Source organism: Hemiscyllium ocellatum, chromosome 49, assembly GCF_020745735.1.
Source record: "Hemiscyllium ocellatum isolate sHemOce1 chromosome 49, sHemOce1.pat.X.cur, whole genome shotgun sequence".
Taxonomy (NCBI): Eukaryota; Metazoa; Chordata; class Chondrichthyes; order Orectolobiformes; family Hemiscylliidae; genus Hemiscyllium; species Hemiscyllium ocellatum.
Window position 1 is genome coordinate 3910798 of NC_083449.1, and position 7582 is coordinate 3918379.

The window sequence follows — 7582 nt, forward strand, 5'->3', positions numbered from 1 at the left end:
CGTTAACGCAAGAGTTATAGACATACAGTCATGGTGTCATAGACATGTACAACACGGAAAGAGGCACTTCGGTCCAGCATGTCCATGCCGACCAGACATCCCAACCCAATCTAGTCCCAACTGCCAGCACCCGTCTCATATCCCTCAAAACTATTTCTATTTATATACTCATCCAAATGCCTTTAAAAATTGCAGTTGAAAAGCCTCCACCACTTCCTCTGGCAGCTCCTTCATACACGTACCACCCTCAATGGGAAAAAGTTTCCACTTATGTCTTTTTGCTATCTTTCCTCTCTCACTCTAAACCTATGCCCTCTAGTTCTGGACTCCCCCACCCCAGGAAAAAGACTATCTATTTATGCTATCCATGCCCCTTATGTTTTATAAACCTCTATCAGGTCACCCCTCAGCCTCCCATGTTCCGGGAAACCAACCCCAGCCTTTTCAGACTCTCCCTATAGCTAAATCCTCAAACTCTGGAAAACATCCTTGTCAATCTTTTCTGAACCCTTTCAAGTTTCACAACATCTTTCCTATAGAAAGGAGACGAGAATTGCACGCAATATTCCAACAGTAACCTAACAAATGTTTGGGTCAGCCGCAAAATGGCCTCTCAATCCTTATCCTCGATACTCTGACCAATAAAGAAAAGCATAGCAGAAGCCTTCTTCACTATCCTATCTACCTTCGACTCTATTTTTAAGGAGCTATGTGCCTGCACTCCAACATTGCTTTGTTCAACAATAGTCCTTAGGACGTTATCATTAAGTGTATAGGTCTTGCTAAGATTTGCTTTACCAAAATGCAGGACCTTACATCTATTACGAAATCAAAGTAAGTCGCTTCAGAAGAATCCCAGATATTGTGGAAACCTGAGAATTCTAAAAATAATTACAGTCTTGAAAATGACAACTACGAAACTGAGAAAGAAAATCAAGAAGAGAACGCAAAAGAACAGGAAACACAAAGACTGCCACATTTACTATCAATCTTTATCAAAGAAAATAAAAGGAAAGCAAGTTCAAATGGGAAAGATTAGCTATGATGATGGGAGAATTTCTTGTGGATCATATGGAGCTGGTAGAGACACTAACTGGTTACTTTGCATCTACCTTCATGGGGGACGATACAGCAAATATCTCAGAAATATCAAGTGATTTTATAGGACTTGTGGCAGAAACGACATAAAGTCAATGCATATGAGTTACAAGGTAGCACTTGAAAATGTAGCTAGATTGATCATTGATCAGTCTGAGGGAAGAGATGTACTTTATATCAAAACATGAGAGAAAAGTAGGAATACGCATATTAATTGCACTCTTGATGATATTAAAAAAAATCCTGTACTTTCTGAAAAGGTTAGAAGTCGTTGTCGATAAATAGAAGTTAGCAAACGTGATCTAACCATAAGAGATAGTGTAGCCACGTAACTTCACATCTGTTTTCAAATCGGAGTCGAAGAATGTGGTGCTGGAAAAACACAGCCCATCAGCCGGCATCCAAGGAGCTGGACAGTGGATGTTTCATCAGGAATGAGGCGATTGCATAAGGGGGCTCACAGATAAATAGGAGGGCGTGGGACTGGTGGGAAGGTAGCTCGGAACATGATAGGTGGATGAAGGTGGGGTAAAAATGATAGATCGGAGAGAATGCTGGAGAAGATAGATAGAAAGGAAAATAGACAGGCAAGACAGTTCAAGACGGTGGTACAAAGCAGGAAGGTTGTATCGGTGATAAGTTGGGGGATATGGGGAAACTGGGGAAATCCACGTTGATCCCTTGTGGTTAGTTGGTCCCAAAGCAGAAGATGAGGTGTTATACTTACAGGTCCCCGGCGAATTGGGAGGGGGATTCAGCGTATGGGGCCACAAGGTGGTGGGATTTTTTAGTGCATGTGTCCCAGAAATGTTTTCTGAAACGTTCCACAAGTTGGCGTCCTACCTCCCCAATGTAGAGGAGACCACATTGAGAACAATGGAAACCGCAGATGACGTGTGTGAAAGTACAGGCAAATCTTTGTCGAATGTGGAAGGATCCGTTGGTGCCTTGGACAGAGCTGAGGGGAAGTTCTGGCCGCAGGTTTTGCAAATTCTTGCGTTGGAGGGTGGGTTGGTGCAGCACGTGAACGTAACTTGATTGAGACAAGATGAATGAATGTGTAAATACCTGGTTGATGAAGACCAACGTGGATAGATGCAACGTTGTGCCCTTTGATGGCAATATGACAACAGCAGCCTACCATTTGAAAGGGACTGGTTGAAAAGTGCTAATCTATAAAAGGACTTATGCTCTGTTTTCTTCTGCGCAGATCTCCGAGGACCATAAAGGGCAGTGGGATGTGAAGCTAGAAATCAATGCTGAGAATGGCATTGGCACACTGGCCAGTGAATATATACCTGTCTAGTGAGTAGCTGTAACATTAGAAAGGATCTAGCCCTACTTGTACACCAGACACTGAAAGCAATATTGAAGGAACAGAAAGACGTTAGGAAGATACATGTTAGATTGACCTTGATTTCAAGGGGATTTGAGTACATGAGTAAGAATGTCTTACTACAGCTGCACGATGCCATGGTGAGAGCTCATCTCGAAAGTTGTGTCGTATTGTGCAGTTTTCGTTTCCTTACCCAATAAAAGACAAACCTGACATTGAAGGTGTGCAGTGAAGGATGACCAGGTTGGACTCTGGGATGACACGCTTATGGTGTGAGCAGAGTTTGGGTAGAATGGGCTTGCATTCAATTAGGTTTAGGAAAATGAGTGGAGATCTCGGTGAAGTATAAAACCTCTGACTGGATGAGACAGATTGGAAACAGGGATGTTAATTACCCTGTCTGAGACATCTAAAGCAAGGGACCACAGTATTAGGTACAGCATTGAAATGAGAATATGCAATCAGAGACTGGTGAACCGAGGGAATTCTGTCATACATAAGGATGTGAAAGCCAAGGCACTGAACACGAATGAGGATTGAAGACACTAAAGGGACTGGGGGAGAACAGGAGTATGGTATTAAGCTTCAGCCATCATTTTTGGAATTGAGTTGAAAACTCGGTGAACCAAGGAGATTAATACAGTCCTAATTTTATATTTTACGATAGTTAATAATGTTAAGGTATAAGTACATTTTGTGGGTAAAGTGAGTTGAAGAGATATTCTCACATTAACTAGAATGGGGGAGGCTCAATTTGTTGAATGAACTACTCGTTCCCAATGTTTCTGTGCAGTCTGTGGGAAAGCTCTGTAAATGTTATCATAAGCTCTCAAATGTTAGGAAGTAAGCATCTGCAGGGTCGACAGGACTGTGTGTCCCACTCCCTTTTCCGATACCGAGGCTGGTGTCTAGTGTTCTGTCTGCTTTTATCCGTTGAGACCTCGGAGCAGTTTGATTCAATTGAGTGTCTTGCTTGGCTGTTTCAGTGACCGTTGAAGAATTTATCACATGTTCGTATGTCTGGAGTTGGTTTTCAGCCAGACCATAAAATCACGAGATATTTACTTCCTGAAAATACATTGGTGAAGTAAATTGCTTTTCACAATCTAAAATGGCTTTACGATCACGATTACTGACACCAGATCTTAGAATTCGATATTTCATTAAATGTTATAGGCTTCCACCAGCTGCCAGAGCATTAGCCTGGTCTAGATTAGTAATCAAATGACATTTCTACAACAGCACCGTATCCACATGATGACCTATCGGAAACCACAATGAGCAGATTATTTCTGTGTTGCTTGTCAGCTGTGTCAAAAAGAATTTCCATCACTTTGACTACCGTGATGGGAGTGGGTGTGGGGGTAGTAAATCGTCAGATTGCAATTACATGTTTTAGTAATTTTCCAAGTTGCTAGGTAGTTGTCAAAGTTGAAATTGGAATGAAAGAGATTCCCCAGGCGGCACGGTGGCTCCGTGGTTAGCACTGCTGCCTCACAGTACCAGGATCCCAGGTTCGATTCCAGCTGAGGCAGCTGTCTGTGTGGACTTTGCGCATTCTCCCTGTGTCTGTGTGTCACAGTCCAAAGATGCGCAGATCAGGTGAATTGGCCATACTAAATTGCCCAGAGTGTTAGGTGCATTAGTCAGAAAGAAATGTGTCCAGGTGGGTTAATGTTTGGAAGGTTGGTGTGGACTGGTTGGCCCGAAGGAACTGTTTGCATACTCTAGGGAATCTAATTCAATCTCAACTCTACATTCCTGCATTTGCTCAATAATCTTCGGAGGCACAGTGGTTAGCACTGCTACCTCACTGTGGCAGAGACCTGGGTTCAATTCCCTTCCTCAGGCGACTGACTGTATGGAATTTGCATTCTCCCCCCGTCTGCGTCAGTTTTCTCTGGATGCTTCGGTTTCCTCCCACAGTCCAAAAATGTGCAGGTTGGGTTAATTGACTATGCTAAATTGCCCGTAGTATTGGGTGAGGGGTAAATGTAGGGGAATGGGTCTGTGTGCATTGACGCTTCGGTGGGTCGTTGTGGACTGGTTGGGCCGCAGGGCCTGTTTCCACACTGTAAGTAATCAAATGATGGTTTGTTATGCAGCAGAAGTCTTCATTCGTATTGCAGGAATGGTGTCAGGGTCCATTCCCTTTGCCGAATCGATTGTGTTCAGATGTTTTTTTTACGTCTCGTGCAGCGAGTCGAATTGATTAATGAGTGGCATCTATGATTTTGTGGGCATCATAACGAGGGTGAGGTGGATAATAGACTCTGGCTGACGATAATGCAGATATTACCTCCTTGCCTTTTTCACTGATGTGTAGGGCTATTCCATTATTTAGGTTGACAAGGTTTCCCATGGGAGACTGAGTAGCGAGGTTAGATCTCTTGGAATACAAGGAGAACTAGCCATTTGTGTACAGAACTGGCTCAAAGGTTGAAGATAGAGATGGTGCTGGAGGTTTGGTTTTTATACTGGCGGCCTGTGACTAGTGGAGTGCCACAAGAATCCGTGCTGGGTCCACTACTTTTTGTGATGTACATAAATGATTTGGATGCGAGCTTAAAAGGTACAGCAAGTAAGTTTGCAGATGACACCAAACTTGGAGGTGCAGTTGACAGCGAAGAGGGTTGCCTCAGATTACAAAAGGATCTGGACAAGATGGGCCAATGGGCTGAGACGTGGCAGATGGAGTTTAATTCAGGTAAGTTCGAGGTGCTGCATTTTGGGAAAGCAAATCTTAGCAGGACTTCTGGTAAGGTCCAAGGGAGTGTTGTTGAACAAAGAGACCTTGGAGAGTAGGTTCAAAGCTCCTTGAAAGTGGAGTCGCAGGTCGGTAGGATAGTGAAGAAGGCGCTTGGTATGCTTTCTTTTATTGATCAGTGCATTTAGTTGGGAGGTCATGTTGCGGCTGTACAGGACATTGTTGGAATATTGCGTGCAATTTCGGTATCCTTCCTAACAGAAAGATGTTGTGAAATTTGAAATCGTTCAGAAACGATTTACAAGGATGTTGCCAGGGTTGGAGGTTTTGAGGTATAGGGAAAGGCTGAACAGGCTGGGGCTTTTTTCTATCGAGGGTCGGAGGCTAAGGGTGAACTTATAGAGATTTACAAAATTTTGAGGGGCATGGATAGAATAAATGGACAACGTTTTTTTCCCCTGGGATTGGGGAGACCAGAACTAGAGGCTTAGGTTTAGGGTGAGAGTGGAATGATATAAAAGAGACCTGGGGGCAAGATGTTTTTCCCGCAGAGGGTGGTATGTGTATGGAATGAGCTGCCAAGAGGAAGTGGTGGAGGCTGGGACAAATGCAACATTTAAGAGGCATTTGGATTGACATATGAATAGGAAGGGTTTGGAGGCATATGGGCCCGTGCTGTCAAGTGGGACTAGATTGGGTTGGGATATCTGGTTGGCATGGACAGGTTGGACTGAAGGGTCTGTTTCCATGTTATACATCTCTGTGACTCTATAACTCTCACCCTCTCCTCCACTGAGTGGTGTAATCATCTATCGCAATTTATGACAGGATGAGGAAAGTCTTGGGATAATTTTGCCCTGTATATAAGATGTTAGCTCTGCTGTTTGGGATGTAACCAGTGAACTGCGGTAGCTCTAATGAATTGCCATCAGTTTTAGGTAAACATGATTATGACCCTGGTATATTGGCTTACACTCGTCACTGAAACACAGATCGACTTGTTGGTAATTGTAGACCGAGACATAATCCCAGACAAAAACGTTACAGATTGTGGTTAAATACAATTCTACAGCTGATTGGAAATGAATTGAATGCAATGAGGACTTGGTAATGGAAGAGGCGGTACAGAATCATGCAGTATGCAAACAGACCCTTCAACACTCCTTGTCCGTGCACACCAACATTTCCTAAACTGAACTATTCCTATTTACTTTCATTTAGCGATTACACCTTCAAGCCATTTCTATCCATTTAACTATCCAATTGTCTTTCAAAGGGTGTAATGTACCCGCCCCTATCACTTTCTCTGAGAGCTCAGTACATATACACTTCATCCTCTTTGAGAAACAGCTGCCTCGTAGGTCTCTTTTAAATCTCTTCCCTCGCAATTTAATCATATGCCTTCTTCTTTTGAATATCTCTACTCTTGGGAAAGGAGCTTGACTATTCATCTTATCTATGCCCCTCATGATATTATCAATTTCGATATTGTCAACCCTTAGCCTCCAATAGACAATAGACAACAGATGCAGGAGTAGGCCATTCGGCCCTTCGAGCCTGCACCACCATTCATTATGATCATGGCTGATCAATGCAAAGGGGAACAAATCCCAGGCTATCCTAGCATCTCAAAACCTCCAGTCTCCGTTGCATCATTTTAAATAGTTTTGCACCCTTTTCCAGTTTATAATACCCTTCCTACACGAGGTGACAGGACTTGTACTCAGTACTGCAAATTTGATCTTACCATTGTATTGTACAGCAACGGTATCATGACAAAACTCCTATACTCAGTGCTCTGACTGATGAAGGTAAGCGTGCCTAATGCCTTCTACACCACCCTGTCTACCTGTGACTCCACTTTCAAAGAACGATATGCCTGTACATCTGGTTTCATCTGTTTGACAAAATTTTCCATGGTCCTAGCCTTAATTCTGTAAATCTGTCCTGGTTTGTCTAAGCAGAAGTTGCAGAGGAAACGAACTATCCCAAAAGTCACTATTTAATGTAAAAAATAATTACATTTTAAAACTCCAGCAGAAAATATTAAGTAAAAACTATTTACAAGACTTTTCTCTTAAACACACCTTTTACCTCTCACTCTACAATAAAAATCCCCAATACGATTTACAATAAAAATCACTTTCAAAAACAGTCATCTTTGTGAGTGCCCTCTACAGGTTTTCTTCTGTAGATTCTCTCTCCAGGTTGGTTTCGATGTTTTTTTCTGTGCAAACTCCTCCTCCAGGTAAGTACCTCTCAGAGAGCTGTTACTAGCAAACTGTGTCTTTGGTCTTTTGGCGGTTCTCTTCGCCGCTCTGGCCAACTGTTCAAAATGTCTGGCATTTATACCACCAAACATTAGATTGTTTCAATGGTTTTAATACTTGGAAAATACTAAATTCAAACTTGATTTGGGTCTAAGGGTATCTTGAGGCATA